We start from the raw sequence: 21,770 nt of genomic DNA, 5'->3' as shown, positions 1-21,770 counted from the left end.
TGGTATCATCAAAGATGAGCTTGTGGGGCCTTTTCGGATTGAGGATGGAGTCAAGCTGAACTCCCAGTCCTACTGCCAGATTATGGAAGAGACCTTCTTCAAGCAGTGGTACAGGAAAAAGTCACCATCCTTCAAGAAAAACATGATTTTCATGCAGGACAATGCTCCATCACACGTGTCAAAGTACTCCACAGCGTGGCTGGCAAGAAAGGGTATTAAATAAAAAAAAGTAATGACATGGCCTCCTTGTTCACCTGATCTGAACCCCATTGAGAACCTGTGGTCCATCATCAAATGTGGGATTTACAAGGAGGGAAAACAGTACACCTCTCTGAACAGTGTCTGGGAGGCTGTGGTTGCTGCTGCACGCAATGTTGATGGTGAACAGATCAAAACACTGACAGAATCCATGGATGTCAGGCTTTCGAGTGTCCTTGCAAATAAAGGTGGCTATATTGGTCACTGATTTGTTTTTGTTTTGTTTTTAAATGTCAGAAATGTGTATTTGTGAATGTTGAGATGTTATATTGGTTTCACTGTTAAAAATAAATCATTGAAAAGGGTATCTATTTATTTTTTGGTTAAGTTGCCTAATAATTCTGCACAGTAATAGTAGTCACCTGCACACACAGATATCCCCCGAAAATAACTAACACTAAAAACAAACTAAAAACTACTTCCAAAAAAATTCAGCTTTGATATTAATGAGTTTTTGGGGTTCATTGAGAACATGGTTGTTGTTCAATAATAAAATGAATCCTCAAAAAATACAACTTGCCTAATAATTATGCACTACCTGTATACTTCTAGCATCAATACCATATTATGGTTCTACAATCTGACAGGTGCGCTTTATATGTTGTCCATTTTTATATCTACATTTTGTTGTTGAAATGTTATTAATCATTGTGCACATATTTACCTTCCTGAGCGAGGCTCACAGGAACGCTCTCTTCCTCCTGCTCTTCCGCTTGAGAAGTTGGGGTGGTGGGGGGGGGAATCTCCTCAGCTTGCTCCTCAACAGGAGCTGGGGTTGGGGAGTGGGAGGGCCCTGGCTGCTCCTCCTCATCCATGTCCTCCTCTGCCGCATCCTCCTCTGCCGCATCCTCCTCCTCCTCCTCATCGGCCTGGCGCCTTCTGCGCTTGGCGCGGACAACTGGCATTGGAGCTCCTATAATAACACAATGTTCATATATTATAAAAATGTTTTCTAATGACGTATGCAAATTCTGTGTACTGTGCTGTATTGTATATGAATACAAATTGATTTATATAGACAGTTAACCAATGGGACAATGTTATATTAAAGGGTCTTGTGGGCACTACAGGGGACTGAGCGTGAGCTGGGATGCAACCATGTTAAAATGAGCTGTTTTTGTCTCCTTTGTTTTGTTCAGACCATCTCATGTTAAAAAAAGGGCCTGATGGAGCACACGGGATTACTATAACAACCCCACTCCTAACACAGGAATTTAGTGGTAATCTATATATATAAAACTCAACGTGTGTGTGTGCATAAATGTATGTATGTATGTATGTATGTATGTATGTATGTTCCAGCATCACGTACAAACGGCTAAAGATATTTATATGAAACTTGGCACACAGGTTACTTATATGTCAGCCACAAACATAGGATAGGTGGTTTAAACCTTACCCACCCCCACTTGCCATGGTCGGGGTTTTTCTTTAAAGTCCCATGCAAAGCAATGGGAAAATTATGTTCCCACATAACTTCTGTGTTCCTGTCTGCTGCCCCATGTCTTTTTTCAACAGTACTATGAATACCTTGGCCGGTGGTGATATATGTTAGCACAACATGGCATCTTGGTTAACAACATCTGACCTTACATGAATTACATATGACCTTACATAACTGTCACCAAAGGAGCTGCGGTGGCTCCACGCGATTGCCACTGCACTGACAACTGATTCACCTCTGCAGCTAGGGGTTCGGATCCCGCTCTCGGCTACCTGTGAATTGAGTTTGGTGGTCTCAGCCCCGCCACTGGTGGGTGTGCTATGCGAGGTTGGGTTGGGAGGACCCCCTCACACCCGCCATTGCCAACCGGGGCATGGAGAAAGGTGGCAGATTGCCTCTGGGGGAGGCCTCCCAACTCCTGCAGGCCGGCTCCTCTCTCTTTCGAGTTCACGCACAAAATACACTTTTTTTAAAAAAAACATAACTGTCAACAATAACTTACCTGGATGATATTTAGCCCGAAGACGTCTGACATTACCCATTTGGCGCCTCTTGAGGTCAGACCACTTCTTAACAATGGCCTTGTGGTCATGTTGGCCGCCAAAGTCAGCGATTAGGGCGCTGACCACAGCCCTTTTCTGTGGCTGCCGCCGCAGGTCATCATATCCTGTTTCCAGGAACTTCTGCAAGATGAAGAACAAAGTAAATTGTAATACTTCTGTTGACAGCCTTATGGATATATGACGTAAATGTATGCTATTCAACAATTGGAAGCATTCTCGCCTTATTAATCAATGACAGGGGTAACATGAAAGATTTTATATCCTGCCATTTCGGTCGCCACCTTTTTTGCATAAATATAGCAGCCATTATCATTTGCATAATTATGAATATATTATTAACAACACAGGATACACGTATAGGGGAGATATGCGTTGCTAACTCTTTTCCCTGTCAGGAGCCTAACGCCCCGGGGGGTCAGAGACGGGACCTTTTTCGGAGGACCACTGACGTATGTACCAGTCGCAGTTTTTTGTGATGTCACTCTTTAGGTGTGTGCACATTTTTCACTGCATCCGGGTGGAGTTTTTGGGTTGTGTTTTGCACGCCACAGGCTTTTCAACAGGAAAAATACAGCTGGAGGCAGAATGGTTGCAAAACACTACGTGTTTGTTACTTAACTCTGGGTTTCAAGACCAGTCCACCTCCAGCTGTTGCAAAACTACTACTCCCATCAGCCACGGTCTGTCAGTGCATGCTAAGAATTTTACTTTTGCTGCATTTAGGGTGCCACAGTTTAGAGACCCGTGCATAAAGGCCTGAAAAATGGGGGCCTGCAGAACTTACAATACTAGAAGTGCCAGCATTCCCAGGCATGCTGGAAGTTGTAGTTCTGCAACATCTAAAGGGCAATATGTATTCGAACGTCCTTGGGCCTTGAGGACACTGAAGTCAGGACGTTCGCATACGTCCTATGTCCAAAAAATTTTTAAATTCATTATGCTAAATAACAAGGAAAAGTGCCTAAATACACATTTGCCAACCAGGGTGTCTGCAGCTGTCCAGGCATGCTGGGACTTGTAGTTTTGTAAAAGCAGGAGACACATTTTTTGTGAAATACTAATATATGATCATATATACTAACTTTTAAACTAGACTAAAATGCTGGGCTGGGCTGGGACTTGTAGTTTTGTAAAAGCAGGAGACACATTTTTGGTTAAATACTAATATCTGATCATATATACTAACTTTTAAACTAGACTTAAATGCAGTTGAAGATGATGAAATAACAGTGGTCAAAATACTTACACAAATCAGCAACTTTTCCTCAGACTTAGTGAAATTGCTTCCAACCATGTTGCTGTGTGATTGCGCTGCGATCATAAGTTGGAAACTGGCAAGGCTCCAGGAAATGGTCGCGTGTTGTTCGCGTGTTGATTGCGCTGCTTGGACCGAGATGGGTCCATATGGCTTCGGCTGTATGGACCACAGTAACTCTTTTCCCTGTCAGGAGCCTAGGAGCCTAACGCCCCGGGGGGTCAGAGACGGGACCTTTTCGGAGGACCACTGACGTATGCAACCGTCGCAGTTTTTTGTGATGTCACTCTTTAGGTGTGTGCAAATTTTTCCTTGCACCGGGTGGAGTTTTTGGGTTGTGTTTTGCACGCCACAGGCTTTTCAACAGAAAATAACCAGCTGGAGGCAGAATGGTTGCAAAACACTACGGGTTTGTTACCTAACTCTGGGTTTCAAGACCAGTCCACCTCCAGCTGTTGCAAAACTACTACTCCCATCAGCCACGGTCTGTCAGTGCATGCTAAGAATTTTACTTTTGCTGCATCTAGGGTGCCACAGTTTAGAGACCCGTGCATAAAGGCCTGAAAAATGTGGGCCTGCAGAACTTACAATACTAGAAGTGCCAGCATTCCCAGGCATGCTGGAAGTTGTAGTTCTGCAACATCTAAAGGGCAATATGTATTCGAACGTCCTTGGGCCTTGAGGACACTGAAGTCAGGACGTTCGCATACGTCCTATGTCCAAAAAAATTTTAAATTCATTATGCTAAATAACAAGGAAAAGTGCCTAAATACACATTTGCCAACCAGGGTGTCTGCAGCTGTCCAGGCATGCTGGGACTTGTAGTTTTGTAAAAACAGGAGACACATTTTTGGTTAAATACTAATATCTGATCATATATACTAACTTTTAAACTAGACTTAAATGCAGTTGAAGATGATGAAATAACAGTGGTCAAAATACTTACACAAATCAGCAACTTTTCCTCAGACTTTGAGAAATTGCTTCCCACCATGTTGCTGTAATATTGGGAAACTGGCAAGGCTCCAGGAAATGGTCGCGTGTTGTTCGCGCAATTGCGCATGCGCGATCGAAAAATCGCAATCGCAATATGTTTTTTGGTTAAAATATCATACATATTCGATTTCAGAGTGCTGCTACAGCAGTTTTCGAAATATCTGCAATAAATTTCGCATTCGCATGTTGCGATATTTCGATAAAATATCAGGAATATTCTGAGCCAATCAGAGCGCTCCTCCAGCATATCTCGAAATTGCGCAATAAATATCGCATTCGCATGTTGCGATATTTCGATAAAATATCAGGAATATTCTGAGCCAATCAGAGCGCTCCTCCAGCATATCTCGAAATTGCGCAATAAATATCGCAATCGCATGTTGCGATATTTCGATAAAATATCACGAATATTCTGAGCCAATCAGAGCGCTCCTCCAGCATATCTCGAAATTGCGCAATAAATATCGCATTCGCATGTTGCGATATTTCGATAAAATATCACGAATATTCTGAGCCAATCAGAGCGCTCCTCCAGCATATCTCGAAATTGCGCAATAAATATCGCATTCGCATGTTGCGATATTTCGATAAAATATCACGAATATTCTAAGCCAATCAGAGCGCTCCTACCGCAGTTATTAAAAAAATCGCAATTATTTTCGCATTCGCAATAGCGAAAAATCGCATTCAATTAATTTCGATAAAATATCACGAATATTCGAATTTAGCGAATATATCTCGAATATTCGAATATATATTCGAGATATATCGCGAAATCGAATATGGCATATTCTGCTCAACACTAATCCTTAAACCACAATACCACAGAGTGCAAAAAGGTGAACACTCCCACAGGGCACATGAAGAGATAACAGATTTTCAAGAAAAAAGGTATCCATTCACTAAGCAATTTGTAATTAAAGCAGGTTTATGTAAAAATGCCACCATGAATACTATGGAGCTTGTCTAGAGCTGAATGCAGCATTTGTACACGGTGGGTGTACAAGTAAGTATGCAGGAAGATTTGACTTCAACGATGTATCCGCTATACTGTCCCAGGTGCATGTACTTTTATACTATTCAAACTATACACATTTTCCTGCTTTGTTTTACTAACATGTTTTCCATAGAGAGATTTTTCCCAAAAAACACATTGCCAATCAAGCTATAAATAAGAACTACATTACACTAAATAATTTTGGTAGTTCATGTGGTTTCCCTCTATCTGTTTCAGACCACAGAAGTACAGTGCTGGGACACTAAGCATAAGATCAGCTATTCTGTGCAGGCTGACCATCCCAATGGCAGTGTACCAACCAATTACCACCCTTATGGCCCGTACACACGATCCGAATATCCGATGAAGAATCGTACGATTTTCGGATCGTGTGTACACTACTTTCGAGAGCCGATCATGACAGTACATCCGATATTATTCGATCGGACATGCACGAAAATTTTCCTCGCATGATGTCAGATCATACGATTTTCATTTAGTCAGTACAGTTGTCGTCCGAAAATACAATACAAATACATTACAACACATGACATCACTTCCGATGATTTTTTTCGGTCGTACGAGAATTTGTGACTTTAATAACCTATTTCATTTTACTTGCGACTATTAAGCGAAAAAAGTCGTACGATCCGTCGTACGATATTCGGATCGCGTGTACGGGCCATTAGGATATTTGGACTAATTCTGACTATAAGGCCTCATGCACACAGGGCGTTTTTCAAGCTGCTTTTAGCAGTGTCAGACTTTGTTTTGCAGCTTAAAAACACCTCTCCATGTTATTCTATGGCCTCATGCGCACACACAGGCTTTTAGAAGCTTTAAGTGGCATATGCGTTTCAAGCTGCAAAAAAAAAAAAAACAACAGGGCCAGTGTGTTCTGAGGACTGGCGTTACAGCTGTAAAAACGTCTGACACTGCTAAAAGCAGCTTAGTGCTGGATTAAAAAAAAAAAGGGACCGACTGGTGTCTCATGTGCATGCAGCAGTAGACTTGTTGTAAATGTTCATTTCCAGAACATTTGTTCGATTTTCTAATGGTTAACCACTTAACGACCCCTTCACGCCGATATACGTCGGCAGAATGGCACGGCTGGGCACATCAAACGTATAGGTACGTTGTCCTTTAAGCCCAGCCGTAGGGTCGTGGGCGCGCTCCCGCGACCCGGACCAAAGCTCAGTGACCACGGGACTCGCGGACCCGATCACCGCTGGAGTCCCGCGATCGGTCCCTGGAGCTGAAGAACTGTGTGTAAACACGGCTTCCCCGTTCTTCACTGTGGTGGCTGCATCGATCGTGTCATCCCTTTTATAGGGGGTCACAATCGATGATGTCACACCTACAGCCACACCCCCCTACAGTTGTAAACACTTCAGGTCACACATAACCCCATCAGCGCCCCCTGTGGTTAACTCCCAAACTGCAATTGTAATTTTCACAATAAACAATGCATTTTAAATGCATTTTTTGCTGTGAAAATGACAATGGTACCAAAAATGTGCCAAAATTGTCCGAAGTGTCCGCCATAATGTCGCAGTCACGAAAAAAAACGCTGATCGCTGCCATTAGTAGTAGTAAAAAAAAAAAAAAAAAATTAATAAAAATGCAATAAAACTATCCCCTATTTTGTAAACGCTATACATTTTGCGCAAACCAACCGATAAACGCTTATTGCGATTTTTTTTTTACCAAAAATAGGAAGAAGAATACGTATCGGCCTAAACTGAGGAAAACATTTGTTTATATTTTTGGGGGATATTATAGCAAAAAGTTAAAAATATTGAATTTTTTTCAAAATTGTCACTCTATTTTTGTTTATAGCGCAAAAAATAGGATTTTTTGTACTCACCGTAAAATCCTTTTCTCTGAAGTCCATGGACGGACACAGCTCCTTAAATCTTGACAAGTGGGTTATGTTCCCTGTTTACAGGAGAGGACTAGGCAGAAACATGTTAAATAGTTAAATACATGTTACATTAACAGAGTTGAACAGCCCCGCCCAGGGGGCGGTCCCTCCAGACATAACCCTCCTCACTGCAGCTTGCAGCCTCAGTTCGTAACAAGCAGTACAAACCTAAAAAGGAGGGGTGGGAGCTGTGTCCGTCCATGGACTTCAGAGAAAAGGATTTTACGGTGAGTACAAAAAATCCTATTTTCTCTTATCGTCCATGGACGGACACAGCTCCTTAAATCTTGACAAGTGGGACGTCCCCAAGCAGTGTCAAAAAACGAGGGGTGGGAAATATATCAGTAAAAACAATTTTAACTTCACCCCAAAACAAGCAGAGCTCCTCAACGGAGGAGGTGCAACTTTAAACAGCCGCCGGCAAAAACTAGCGGCTGAAAAAAACATCATAAGATGCACTCACAGCAACCATGTAAATTCTGGAAAAAGCGTGAACGGACGAGCAAATCGCCGCCTCGCACACCTGTGAGACCGACGCATGATGTCGGGAAAAAAAAAAAAAAAAAAACCCAGGAAGCACCAATTGCCCTGGTCGAAAGTGCCGTGACCGGAAAAGGGGGGCCCGCCCTTAGGAGCATAGGCCTGTATGACGGCCTGCCCGTTCCACCGAGAAATGGTGGTCGACGAGACCGCCAGGCCCTTTTGTGGACCAGACACCGACACAAAAGAGAGTCAGAAGCTCCGAAATGGAGCCGTAGTAGGCTGGTATACCCGCAAAGCGCGTACCACGCCTAAAGTATGAAAGGCCGAAACCTCCTTCGGAAGAAGGGAAGGTCGCGGGCGCACCATCACCTAATCCTTATGGGGGATCAAGCATGGCGGCTTGCAAGACAAGACCGCCAACTCAGAAACCCCTCTAACAGAGGTAAAGGCCACTAAAGGGGCCACCTTCTGAGATAGTGTCAAGAGAAAATCTCTCTGATGTTTCCAAAAGGAAGGTTCCTGAAGAACCGAGAGCACCAGAGTCAAAACTCATGGGGGAAGAGATGGGCCAAGAGGGGAAAGTATATGACAAACCCCTTGCACACAAAAAAAGGGGACCCACCAGGGAACGGGCCGCAAAAAGGCCACTAAAAACACAGCCAAGGCTGAAATCTGCCCCCAAACGGTGCTTTAAGCAATTTTTAGATCCAATCCAAGCTTTAAAAACGTCACTCCATCCCTTCGCACCAAGAGAGGTGCGACGGTAGATCCTCCGGAAGAAGACTACGGTGCCCTGTTGAGATGACCGAGTCAGACAGACCCTGGTCACCTAAAGTCTGGCTTCCAATAACCATGTTAAGCAAGTCAGTGACTGTACAACAGGAGGAAGTATGGGACCTTGAGACAGGAACCTCCTGCCCTGGCAATCGCCAGGGTGCCTCCGCTACCAGGCGCCCGATATCAGCGTACCAAGGACGCCGAGATTAATCTGGAGCGATTAGAATCATCGGGATCTCCTCAGCATCCACTCTGTGGAGCGGCCGAGGAAGCAACTACCATGGAGGAATGGCAAAAAATCACCGATACAGACAACACAGGGCCACCAGCGCGACTGACGCGTCTGTACAAGATCACTAGACCTGGCCACTAACTGACACCCTTGCGGCGGAGACAAGCTGCCAGGAGATCCATGCCATGTGAGGCTCACCTCCTGCAAGGGAGCCGAAACACCCCAAAGCACAAAGACCAGTCGCCCTGGTCCAGCATCTGGCGACTCCAGTAGTCTGCCTGCCGGCATACCTGATGGTAGACTGAAGCCACGGCCGTGGCGTTGTCCGGCTGAAACCAGATTGGTCGACCACAAGGAGAAGCATAGCCTGATCGCCTAAAATAGTAGGACAATGAACAGTAGACAGCACCTGGTATTCCCAGGCGGTCTTCCACCAGGCACTAGCCAGGCCCGACCCTGGGTAGCTACCGAGACCAGACACATTCAAGGAGGTGTGGTCATAGGTCCACGCAAGTCCAGCGACTCAGGGCCGACTGGACCCCCCAGTTTTGTGAACCTCCAGGTTCACAACCCGTGAGCTGGCATTCGTCGTAAACACCGACCACTGGAAGGAAGGAACAACTTCCCGGACCGAAGAGTCGGGAATCTCTGTCACCAACTCAGAGAGACTCTGACTAGGTGGCGCACAGGAATCTAATGATTTCAGAGACAAGAGATTTTTACCACCTGGACAGTAGTTCCACTGGAAAACCAGGGTGTGGAACTGGGCATACAGTACCACCTTGAAGGAGGCTACCCACAGACCCTGAACCAGCAGGCGCCCGGAGAGAAGACCGATTGCGTGATGCCAATACCTTCTCCGCAGACTGAAGAGTCTGCAATTTCTCCAGGGGAAGAAGGACCTTTGCCACTGAGGAGTCTGGATCAACACTAGATACTCCAACGCTGAGTCGGAACCTAGCATGCCCATAATTTGAACCCTGGGTCGCACACATGTAGGGCAGGCTTGCTGCCACTGAGCTACACTTTCTGGCCTAAACGTCTAACATCCACCCGAATCTTCGGAGGGTCTGAATGGGAATAACCCATCCACTAGGTCGGAGACAGAAGCTGCTCTCAGAAGAAAGTCGTCAAAGTAGCCAATGAGGCAAAGCCTCGCTGACCCAACAAAATTCAAATAAGTGCGAGCTCCTAGCTGAAAACCCATGGTGCTGACGCCAGATCAAAAGGGAGGGCCACAGGCTGACAGAGACCCTTCTCTCATCACGAAGCACAGAAAAAAACACTGTGACATGTGCAAAACGGGACATGCATGTATGCGTCCCTGATGTCCGAGGACGTCAGGACATCCCCCGGATGAAGCGCAGCTACCACCGAACAAATGGATTCCATGCGGAACTACCCGACGTTCACAAAGGTATTTAGGGCCTGAGGCCCATAGAAAACCCCAAAACTCTCGTCCTGCAGGAAAGGTAAAATTACCTTGCAGCTTAGCAAATCCCACACTGCCCAAGGCAGACCGACGTGCCGGGAGGGGAAGACACAAGGACAGAACTTTGTTCTGTGGATAGGAGGAAACCCTATCTAGTACTCCGAAGAGACCACCTCGCAGACCCACTAATCGGAGAGCAGGGAGGTTTCACTGAATTGTGAACCTGCAAGCCGCCCCTCCCACCTAGAGACAGGGAGGGAAGGCTATATACATTGGCAGGATTTGGGTGCCGGCGTGATCGGCTTATGCACCCAGGGACAGATTAGTCCCCCAGCTGGGCCTTTGACGGCCTGGGAGGGTTGCCCCTAAATAATACACACACATAGTGTGTATGTATATTATGTAGGTGTATGCACACATGTCTTTGGAGGAAACCGGAGTACCCGGAGGAAACCCACACAGACACAGGGAGCGACAATGCAAGCTCCAGGCAGATTGGAGATTCGAACCAATGACTCTTTTGCTGCCAAGTAATGGAGTTAAGCACTACACCACCGTGTGCATAAAACCATTCTGAAACAGACGCCCTGGATAACAAGGGCGCAGCATTCAATGAAGCATCACAGACCTATATGAGGCCCTGGACCAGCTGGTCCGCTAGGCTAATAACCTCAGGAGAGAGTCGGTGCTCCTCCACTGTCTGGTGCAAAATGCTCACTCTGTGAGTTGTATACAGCACTAGGGGTCAGGACTACTCCAAGATGGCCGCCGAGCGTTCAGAACGCGGCCACAGGAAAAAGGCCAGCACAATGTAAGCTGCGCCATAGCGTGGCTACGACAAAATGGGCGCCAATGGGAGTTTTCAATGTAATTGAAAAATCTCCCAAAAAAAAATAGCGCCAGCGACCACTGAGACCCCAGTGTAGTGGCCACAATAGGCCGCAAGCCAGACCCCAGCATGGTAAACATGGAACGGGTCAGTACTTCGGATCTTCTATCAGTCAGATCCATACAAGTAGGGGTTCCCGCCCGGCGGTGAGGGACTACAAAAGCCCTCAGTGGCTTTTCTCATTCCGCATCTCAGAAATTATCAAAGAAGGGCACAGAAGGAAAAAACCTACACAGCGGTCTGATTTGTGTGATCCAAAAAAGACCGAGCCCTCAGCGGAAACCCAGCTGCACTATGCAGCTTAGGAGAGTCCCTTGCAGCAGTAAAAAGCGCACCCATAAATGCCTTATTCTGCCTTTTTTTTTTTTTTTTTTTCAACTAGGTACCTAGTCCATGGCTCCATAACAGAGCATTCCCCAGGGGATAACGGGGGAAGGGGGCACTCTTTTACCGCCCGCCCGCAGTCCACCCCCACCCTGGCACAAACTGTGTCCAGGACTACAATAAAAACTCTGTGGGAATCACAGGTGCTAACACCTGCTGCCACCACCAGCATGTGGGGAAGGACCCAGATACTGACTCCAATATTTACATATAGTGTGTATTATAATATGCACACCTGTCCATACAAATAGACAAAAGCTCCTAGAGCCCTATTCAGGGCCTCTCACCCACTTGCTGCGCTGACCAGGGGTAACCAGGGGACTCCCTCAGGAGGAGACTGCACAGCGCTGCCTGTGAGGAAAAGAACCGTGAGGTAACTTTTGCAGGGACCTGTGTTTAAACAGGAAAAGCCTCATAGGGCTGTTTTATTTAAGGACAAGTCACAGATACAGCATAAAAAGCAAAACCGTTACAGGTGTCACCAATCAGTCAGCGTCTGCTGAAGTATAATCATAAACATCTGTGCTCATCACAGGGCTTTTTACCTCACAGGAAAGCCCAATACAAAAAAGAAAAAGCACAGGCCAGATAACACAGTCCCCTCAGGAAGGCCCCCTCCCCCCTGACAGCGGCAATGTTAGCAATGCAGCAAGGGAAAGGAGCAGGGAAGTAAGGGGAAGGGACCCCCGAACCCCAGGAATGCCCAGCCTTACCAACCCACCGAAGCAGGAGGGACTGTACTTACCCGTCCAAGCGAGGACTCGCTGACGCATTCCTGACAGAACTACAACCGCAATGGAGGTAGCCGTCGGCCCGGTCCACTGTGATTGAGACAACACCACAGCTCAGTCATATGTGAACCTCGGAGCAAAGCTCACCGGCCACCTCAGGAGTCATGAGGTATGGCGTGGCAGACCAAGCCTCTTTGCAAAGGTGTGCCCACGCTTGCTGGTCGGACTGAGTAGACTACAAGGATCTATAATATCCAGCCTGTCTCTCAGCCAACAGTTGAAAGAAGATTCTTCAAGAAAAAGTAAAGTAAAATAAAATAAAATTTCTCCTCAGGGCGCTGGGCCCAAAGGGAGCCATACGTCCTTCTCCTTTGCTAGGCAGAACGAAACTGAGGCTGCAAGCTGCAGTGAGGAGGGTTATGTCTGGAGGGACCGCCCCCTGGGCGGGGCTGTTCAACTCTGTTAATGTAACATGTATTTAACTATTTAACATGTTTCTGCCTAGTCCTCTCCTGTAAACAGGGAACATAACCCACTTGTCAAGATTTAAGGAGCTGTGTCCGTCCATGGACGATAAGAGAAAATAAAAACCGCAGAGGTGATCAATCACCACCAAAAGAAAGCTCTATTTGTGGGAAAAAAAGGACGCCAATTTTGTTTGGGAGCCACGTCGCACGACCGCGCAATTGTCAGTTAAAGCGACGCAGTGCCGAATCGCAAAAGGGGGCAAGGTCCTTTAGCTGCATTTTGGTCCGGGTCTTAAGTGGTTAAAAAGAGAAGACCAGCCTGAGCTCATACAGCTGGGCTTCTCCTATGGGTCACAGGAGTGCAATCATTTTGCAGGATGCTGGTGAGGTCGGTGGACTTATATGAACAAATGTCCATTTTGCTAATGACACCGGCCTCACCAACATCCTGCCCCTTTGTTTACAGTGTCCATATAAGAGCACTAAAGACACTAGAAGCCATTCCCTTTGTTTATGTGTGCACACAGCCAGTTAAGGCAGATCTTCACCTATAACTCCCGTTTCTCCCCACCCCTTTTACCCATGCTTACCGTGGAGGTGGGATCTGCACATTTTAGATATTCACCCATGCATTGTCCTGTCGAGATCCTCTCGTGCCCTGCCACTGCTCGGTCCTGCCCACCATATTGTTTGTCATCATTAGTCCAGACGGTTGTTCCGAGCTCTGCAGGGAAGCTTCCTATGATGCACCACTAGGCCTGCCCTCCTCCTCTGAATGAAACAGTAAGGCCCCTGGGATATGTGATGTACATATCCAAACTTGCTAAACAAAGGAGCAGTTTGCCATCTTTCAGACTCAAAGGGGTTGTAAAGGTTTGTTTTTTATTTTCTAAATTGGTTCCTTTTAGCTAGTACATTGTTGGTTCACTTACCCTTTCCTTCGATTTCCCTTCTAAATGTTTTTTCTTTGTCTGAATTTCTCACTTCCTGTTCCTCCTCAGTAAGCTGTTCTGGCTGACTAACCCCCAGCCAGAACAGCTCAGATGATGGGGGCAAGTTTACAGGAAGTGAGAAATTTAGACAAAGAAAAAAAACATTTAGAAGGGAAATAGAAGGAAAAGGTAAGTGAACCAACAATACACTAGCTTAAAGGAACCTATTTAAAAAAAAAAAAAAAAACCTTTACAACCCTTTTAGCTGGGCCAAACCGTGGCTATTGGGAGTAAACAATTTTTTATCTTTGGAGTCAGAGAGATGAATTGTGCACCATCGATGGTGTCATTGGCTGGGGGGGTCAAAGCTTGGAACTGCCACCTGGAGCAGTTTCACTTTTATGTGCTTCATTGTTGTCATTGTCCGGAATCGTGCCCAATGGGAGAAATTGCGCCCATTCGTTGAGGTTAGTGGATGAAATAGTGCAGAATATAAGCAAAGTGCCGCATCCATCCCCCAGGCATGAGTTTGAAGACCTGGCCTAGGCGAATGATGTGTATAAGAGGCGGGTTCAAACTCTTTTGCCGCCCCCCCCAAACAAAACAAAAACACACCACAATACAGCAAATCCCCTACATACGTACATTCTACTTGTGAACTTTCAAAGTTTTGCTTGTTTTTTTAGTTCAACAAAGCAAGCTGAACAAAAAAAAAACTGACAGATTGCTGTACCAACACAAGCAATGTTGCTGCAGCGATCGCCCCGCTGGGCTATTGTGTTCTACAGGGGGACTCTCCCAACCAGAACACACTGATCAGCGCTGCTCTTTGTTGGTCTTACCAACGAGCTCCCGGAATGGAACTCGTTCATAAGTAGGGGACTTATTGTACAGGGAGTGGAGGGGGGTGGGCAGAAGACACTTTCGATTTTAGACTGAAGATCCGCTTTAACCACTCGATGACCAAGCTAAAGCAAAATGACGGCTACAGCACAGTCGGCCAATTATGGGAGAATGTCAAATGATGTCCTCCCATGATCACGCCGGATGCAGCACGCCCCGAGATAGCGGTGTCCTCCGGACACATCTGATCGCAGATCGAGGTAAAGAGCCAATTAGCGTCTCTTTACCACATGATCAGCTGGGTCCATTCACAGTTGATAACAATGTAAAACACACTTGCCAGCTATCAGCATTCCTTTCCTAAGATTGTTACAGCACGAGGAGAGGAGATGGCCGATGACCGGCTAGTGTGAAAAGAGACTGCACTGATCATTAGCACCAAACATTCAGCCGCCAAAACATATCGTCCGAATATGGTGTTATCTGAATTTTGCTGATCAAAAAAAAAGTACAGATAATGGCACCAAGAACACATGCAATCTTGCCGTGATTTTAGCATGCTTATGGTAAGTCTTTTTTAATAGGTCATGTGACTCAAATTGCTTCAACGCTAGCGGCCGCAAAAATTGTTAAAGCCGCCCGCAAAGACACATTGTGACACCAACGAGTCACATGACACTGGGGAGGGAAAATGGCTAATTGGGCCCAATTTGGACATTTTCCCTTAGGGGTGTACTCACTTTTGTTGCCAGCAGTTTAGATATTAATGGCTGTGTGTTGAGTTATTTTGAGGGGACAGAAATTTTGCACTGTACTCTCACTACTTAAAATTGTAGCGAAGTGTCATTTCTTCAGTGTTGTCACATGAAAAAAAAGATATAAAAATATTTACAAAAATGTGAGGGTGTACTCACTTCTGTGAGATACTGTATATTTTTTTTAAACTGTGATTTTCGGCCAAAGGGGTACCAAAATAAATGTCCCTTCGATGCACCTCTACTTGATTATCAGTGCAGCCTCCATCAACACCAATCAGTGCAGGACACAAATTAACTGTTTGCAAAATTATAAAAGAAACTAAGAAAAAAAACATTTTTATTTTTTCAAAGTGTTCAGGTCTTTTTGTTTAGCAAAAAAAGAAAATGTGATTTTGCTGTTCGGATAGAGAGGGGTTTAGAGGATGCCCAATCTCACATGTAGTCTCAATGGAATGAGCTCCCTGTGCAGGTAGGATGTCGCTCCCATCTCTAGCAATGGGACAGACACAAGGCCTCTTTAGCGATCCTGCCGCTGGTGACTTATCTTTGGCTGGCAAGTGGCCCATCAGCCTAGGAAAAAAATTGCCAAAGCAGTATTCCTCATTAGGCTCCATTCACACTTGTATGACTCCAAAGTTGCTCCGACTTTGGGGTGCAACTTTGGATGGGTGCAACTTGCAATACGACTTTGGCTTTGACCAGTGATATTGGACAACTGTTGCACACAAGTTGCATTCAGACTTGGTTCACACCGCAGCACGAAATGGCTCACAGCAGGTGTCCGGTGCGTCCCTGTTCACCATTTCAGGTCCAATTTCAGATGAATTTTGGGCTGAACTCTGACCTGAAACGGACCAGAAGGCAATTCGCACCGGAGCCGCCCCGAAGCTGTGTGAACCAGCTCCATAGAGGGGCGATAACAGTCTCCTGACATGTGAATTGGATGGCCCGGGGAAACCCACATCCATTTCGCAGTAGTATGAATTTAGCCTCAGGTACGACTTTCATGCAACTTCTGAGGGTTAACATTGAAGTCTATGGCCCTCAAGTTGCATGAACGTCGGACCAAAGTAGTGCATGGACTACTTTAAAGTTGCTGTAACTTTACGTTGCGCATATCTGAATGAAGCATCATTGGAAAATGACTTGCCATGCAACATTTATGTCCAAGGTTGGATGACAAGTTGCACAAGTGTAAATGGATCCTTACAGTTGCAAAAACGAATATAGATCTAGATACACAAAAAGGCAGCCCTAGTAGAACACTACCTTCCCATAAGGAATGCATTAGGAACCTTCCCTGCGTTCAGCACCCACATGGGCCCCAGAAATTTCTGCGATCACAGTGCTACAAACTTTCCTACCTGTCACTCATTTTCTTCCTATTGCAATCAAATCTGATCAACAAAACCCTTGTGCCTGTGATAAGATACTCTGCACCTTATGTACAGTCTCCTAGGGGGTGAAACCACAGCTTCCCCGACCCTCCAATGCAGGGGTCTCCAAACTTTCTAAACAAAGGGCCAAAGTCATTAACCTCTAGACTTTATGGGGGCCGGACTGTGGCCATCAGGAGTACAAAATCCCCTGTCATTGGACCCCATCATTGGTCTCCATCATTGGACCCCATCATTGGTGTCACTGGACCCCATCATTGGTGTCATTGGACCCCATCATTGGTGTCATTGGACGGAATTCTGCCCGATCATTGGGAGGAATTCTGCCCGATCATTGGTGTCATTGGACGGAATTCTGCCCGATCATTGGGAGGAATTCTAACCGATCATTGGTGTCATTGGGAGGAATTCTGCCCCCCCGTCACGGGGAGGAATTCTGCCCCCCGTCACTGGGAGGTATACTGCCCCCCGTCACTGGGAGGAATTCTGCCCCCCGTCACGGGGAGGAATTCTGCCCCCCGTCACGGGGAGGAATTCTGCCCCCCGTCACTGGGAGGAATTCTGCCCCCCGTCACTGGGAGGAATTCTGCCCCCCGTCACTGGGAGGAATTCTGCCCCCCGTCACTGGGAGGAATTCTGCCCCCCGTCACTGGGAGGTATACTGCCCCCCGTCACTGGGAGGAATACTGCCCCCCGTCACTGGGAGGAATTCTGCCCCCCGTCACTGGGAGGAATTCTGCCCCCCGTCACTGGGAGGAATTCTGCCCCCCGTCACTGGGAGGAATTCTGCCCCCCGTCATTAGTGTCATTGGGAGGAATTCTGCCCTTCATTGGTGTCAATGAATAAAAAAAAGCACCCCAAGGGCTGTATAAAATCAAGCAAAAAAAAAAGTAAAAAACACAAAAGTATGCAATAAAAAATCCTGCCCGATCATTGGGAGGAATTCTGCCCGATCATTGGTGTCATTGGGAGGAATTCTGCCCGATCATTGGTGTCATTGGGAGGAATTCTGCGCCTCGTCACGCCGAGGAATTCTGCGCCCCGTCACGCCGAGGAATTCTGCCCCCCGTCACGCCGAGGAATTCTGCCCCGTCATTAGTGTCATTGGGAGGAATTCTGCCCTTCATTGGTGTCAATGAATAAAAAAAAGCACCCCAAGGGCTGTATAAAATCAACCAAAAAAAAAACCAACACAAAAGTATGCAATAAAAAAACAAAATAAATAAATAAAGTGACAAATAAAGTATGGAATAAAAACAAGTGTAAAATAAAAACAAATAAAAAGTGTGAACTAAAGTGTGCAATAAAAACAAAGTGCGAACTAAAGTGTGCAATAAAAACAAAGTGCGGATTAAGAAGTAAAGTGTGGCGCCTCACCCAGGTGTGGATTCCTGTCAGCGTTGGGCAGCTTGCGCCAGTATAGCGCCTGGAGCCCCCTGAGCCCAGCACTGCGCGCTCAGCATCCTCCTCGGGCTGCCCGGGCACTCCTCCCGGCTCATGCTCGGACCCTGAACTGAGGAGATGTCAGCCGCTACTCAGTCAGGAGCCGATGCTCCGACTACAAGTCCCGGCATCCCAGTGAGAGTAAAAGGGGGGACACAAGTTCGGAGAGCCGTCTTCCTTGAGCTGTGTTGGCAGTCAGGCCCCACCCCAAGCATGCATTAACCCTGAGAAGCCTGGGGGGGAGACTAGGAAAAAGGAGAGGGGCCGTCTCTACAAGTTTTCTGTTCTGCAACGTCAGCACGAGACGAGCTGTGTTAGTGTTCCATGAGGCAGGGGAAGTGAGGAGCACAAATCACACTGATAAACAACATGTAAAACACCAGGAGTAGCCTGAGGAGCAGACAAGCTCCATTAGCATGGTACACAGAGAGCAGCCTCAATTATCACCTCACTCTGTGGTGTGAATGGAGCTTGTGTTGTGTCAGTAAGGCTCCCACTTTGGTGGGTACACAAACATGCCTGTGGCATCCCCTTCACCCATAGAACTTTACTGCCATTCCACTAAGCAGATTGACAACATGGAGTCAAATCGGGCTGCCGGATTACAGAGGATTTACGGCCAATGCGCCTGTAATACCGAGCGCCAGATTTGCAAAGTTGTGCGATAGATTGCACACAGGACATTTTTCTAATTCTGCTAGACGCCTTTCCACCTGGCAGCAGTGTTTTGGCTGAAAAAAATGCCTGGCGCTTGTAAACAATAATAATTAGCTTGTAAGAATAATAATTTTAACTGGACATTGAAATTAAAGCGGTTGTATACCTGTAATATTTTTTTTTTTTTACTCCTGAAAGGCAAAAGGCATAATGAGCTAGTATGCACTGCATACTAGCTCATTATGAAATACTTACCTTGGAACGAGGTGTAGAGAACTTACCTGGTCCACGCCGAGCGAGATGTCTTGCCTCGGCGTGTCTTCCAGGTATTGCCGCTCCAGAGCTGTGATTGGCTGGAGTGGCGATGTCGTCACTCCCCCGCATGCGCGCAGGAGACTTCATTCCGGCCAGGTCTGCCGGCCCTTTAGCCGAGGATCCCCGCTGCGCATTCGCCGCTGCAATTAGCGGCGCATTGCGAGGGGAATATCTCCTAAACCGTACAGGTTTAGGAGATATTCTTTATACCTACAGGTAAGCCTTATTAAAGGCTTACCTTTAGGTAAAAGTGGTAGTAAAGACTTTACTACCACTTTAATCGACACTCAAGCGCTAAATGCACCTAGGGCAGGGGTGTCCAAACTTTTTTCAAAGAGGGCCAGATTTGATGAAGTGAACATGCGTGAGGGCCGACTATTTTGCCTGACATCTTTTGAACCATTAAAATTTGGTCTAAGTGTGTTCGTCCGAGCACTAATACAATGCACAACGAGAATTCTCTTGCCTTTGTGACTGTGTGTGGTGATGAGCTTGGGCGTGTTATTTGGATATACTGTATACATTTCTTTTGTGGCCCCAACAAATCCCAGAGGGCTGCTCAGGACTAAGGATGAGCTTGGGCGTGTTAATTGGATATACCGTAGTTATCGGCGGATAACACTCACAGGCTTACCATTGCCATGAATGCAGCCTCACCATTGTCATGAATGCAGCCTTACCGGTGCCATGAATGCAGCCTTACCATTGCCATGAATGCAGCTTCACCATTGTAACCAATGCAGCCTCACATGTGCCATAAATGCAGCCTCACATGTGCCATGAATGCAGCCTTACCATTGTCATCGGTGCAGCCTGATTGATGCCCATCTGCAGCCTCGAAAGGGCAGAGGGAGGGGGCGGCATGAGTGCCGACAGATTGCAAACAGGAGAATCTCGTGTTTACTCTGTGGCCTCTTTAATACAAAGTCCCGCCTCCTATGATAGACAGAACAGTCATCCAATGGCATCCCAGGAGACAGGACTTCCAATACAGACGCTGCTGAGTAAACAGGAGATTCTCTTCATGTAATCTGACGGCGCTCGTCCTGTCCCCTCCATGTCCCCTCCAGGGCAGCACCGATAAATACGGTATATATCTTTTGTTGCCCTGGGGGCCACAAAAAATATGTATCCAAATCCCCAGTGGGGCCATATTAAATCAACAGGGGGGCCGCATTTGGCCCGCGGGCCGGACTTCGGACATGCCTAACCTAGGGCCAGATCCACAAAAGGGATACGCCGGCGTATCCCTGTTTCTATCTATGCGACTGATTCACAGAATCAGTTACGCATAGATATTCCTAAGATCCAACAGGTGTAATAGTTTTACACTGTCGGATCTTAGGATGCAGTACCTCGGCCGCCGCTGGGGGCATTTCTCGTCGAAATGCCGCGTCGGGTATGCAAATTAGCACTTACGGAGATCCACGAAGCGGTTTCCCTTCGTGAAGTCTCCGTAAGTTGTTAGTTTGCAAACGCAAAATTAGAGCTACTTTTACAAAGTGTAAAGTTAGTACACCATATAAAAGTAGACCCTTCTTTCCCGTGACGCTGTCAAATTTTTTTTTTCCCGCCACGCAGTCTCTTTTTTTTCCCGACGCAACTTTTTTTTACCCGGCGCGATTCACAAAACTCGGCGTAACGTAATTTTGCGCAATGCACGTCGGGAAAATTGCGTCGGGAGCCTGCGCAGTACGTCCGGCGCAGGAGCGCGCCTAATTTAAATGGGACTCGCCCCATTAGATTGGGCCCGCCTTGCGCCGGACGAATTTAAGTTACACCGCTGAAAATTTCTAGGTAAGTGCTTTGTGGATCGGGCACTTAGGTAGAGATTTTGCGGCGGTGTAACTTAAATAGGAAGATTTAAGTTAAGCCCGCTCGTTGTGGATCAGGCCCTTAGTGTTTAGGCATGTTTAGAGCAGGTTGCACAAAAAAAACCCATGTCAGCTCCAGTCAGAAACACTGTATGGTTGCGACTGGATGCAAGGTTAGTCCAGTGATCTCCCCCAAGGAGCTGTTGAGCCCCCCCACCACCACCTCCTGAACACTCCGATCAGCGTGCTCTGCCATTGCCATTATTAGAAGTGACCATAGCATTTCAGAAGCAGAAACATACAGGCTTGGGCACACCCAGGGGCGGACTGACCATTCGGGCACTCGGCCACCAGGGGGCCCCATCAGGGTTGCCAGCCTCAGTAAAACCAGGGACAGTATGTAAAAATCTGTGTTTTTTTAAAAAAAATCCCGAGATTATAGCTGCCCCGCCTCTCCAGTACCTTTTCAGTGCATGTATTCTGTGTGTATGTACTGTATACTGTGTGTGTGTATACTGTGTGTGTATATTGTGTGTCTGTGTGTGTATACTGTGTATGTATACTGTATGTGTGTGTGTATACTGTGTGGCCCCATACTCTATTGCTTGGGGGCCCCATAATCTCCAATTGCCCGGGGGCCCCATAATCTCCTATTGCCCGGAGGCAGGGCTGCTGATAGAAATCGCGGGGCCCCGTACCGACTACCACACAGGCCCCCTCCCCCCCATGAAAATATTAAAGCTATATTTCGCTAAAAATACAATAAAAACATTATTAG

The 21,770-nt window shown here is 46.6% G+C and overlaps 1 protein-coding gene across 3 annotated transcripts in view; it reads right to left on the bottom strand.

The window, feature by feature from the left end:
• The window catches only part of DSE (dermatan sulfate epimerase), a 72,458-nt gene extending 53,996 nt beyond the window's left edge, over positions 1-18,462 (bottom strand). Inside the window, exon 1 of one of the 3 annotated variants that reach the window (XM_040350271.1) lies at positions 18,141-18,462. The gene's annotated coding sequence lies outside the window, so the exon portion shown is untranslated. The remainder of the gene's footprint in view (positions 1-18,140) is intronic. The other 2 variants (XM_040350270.1, XM_040350272.1) reach the window with 2 other exon arrangements.
• Between the last annotated feature and the right edge of the window lie 3,308 nt (positions 18,463-21,770).

This window comes from Rana temporaria, chromosome 4 (genome assembly GCF_905171775.1).
Source record: "Rana temporaria chromosome 4, aRanTem1.1, whole genome shotgun sequence".
NCBI lineage: Eukaryota > Metazoa > Chordata > Amphibia > Anura > Ranidae > Rana > Rana temporaria.
The sequence above is the reverse complement of the archived record's forward strand: the minus strand, read 5'-3'. Positions and strand labels throughout refer to the sequence as shown.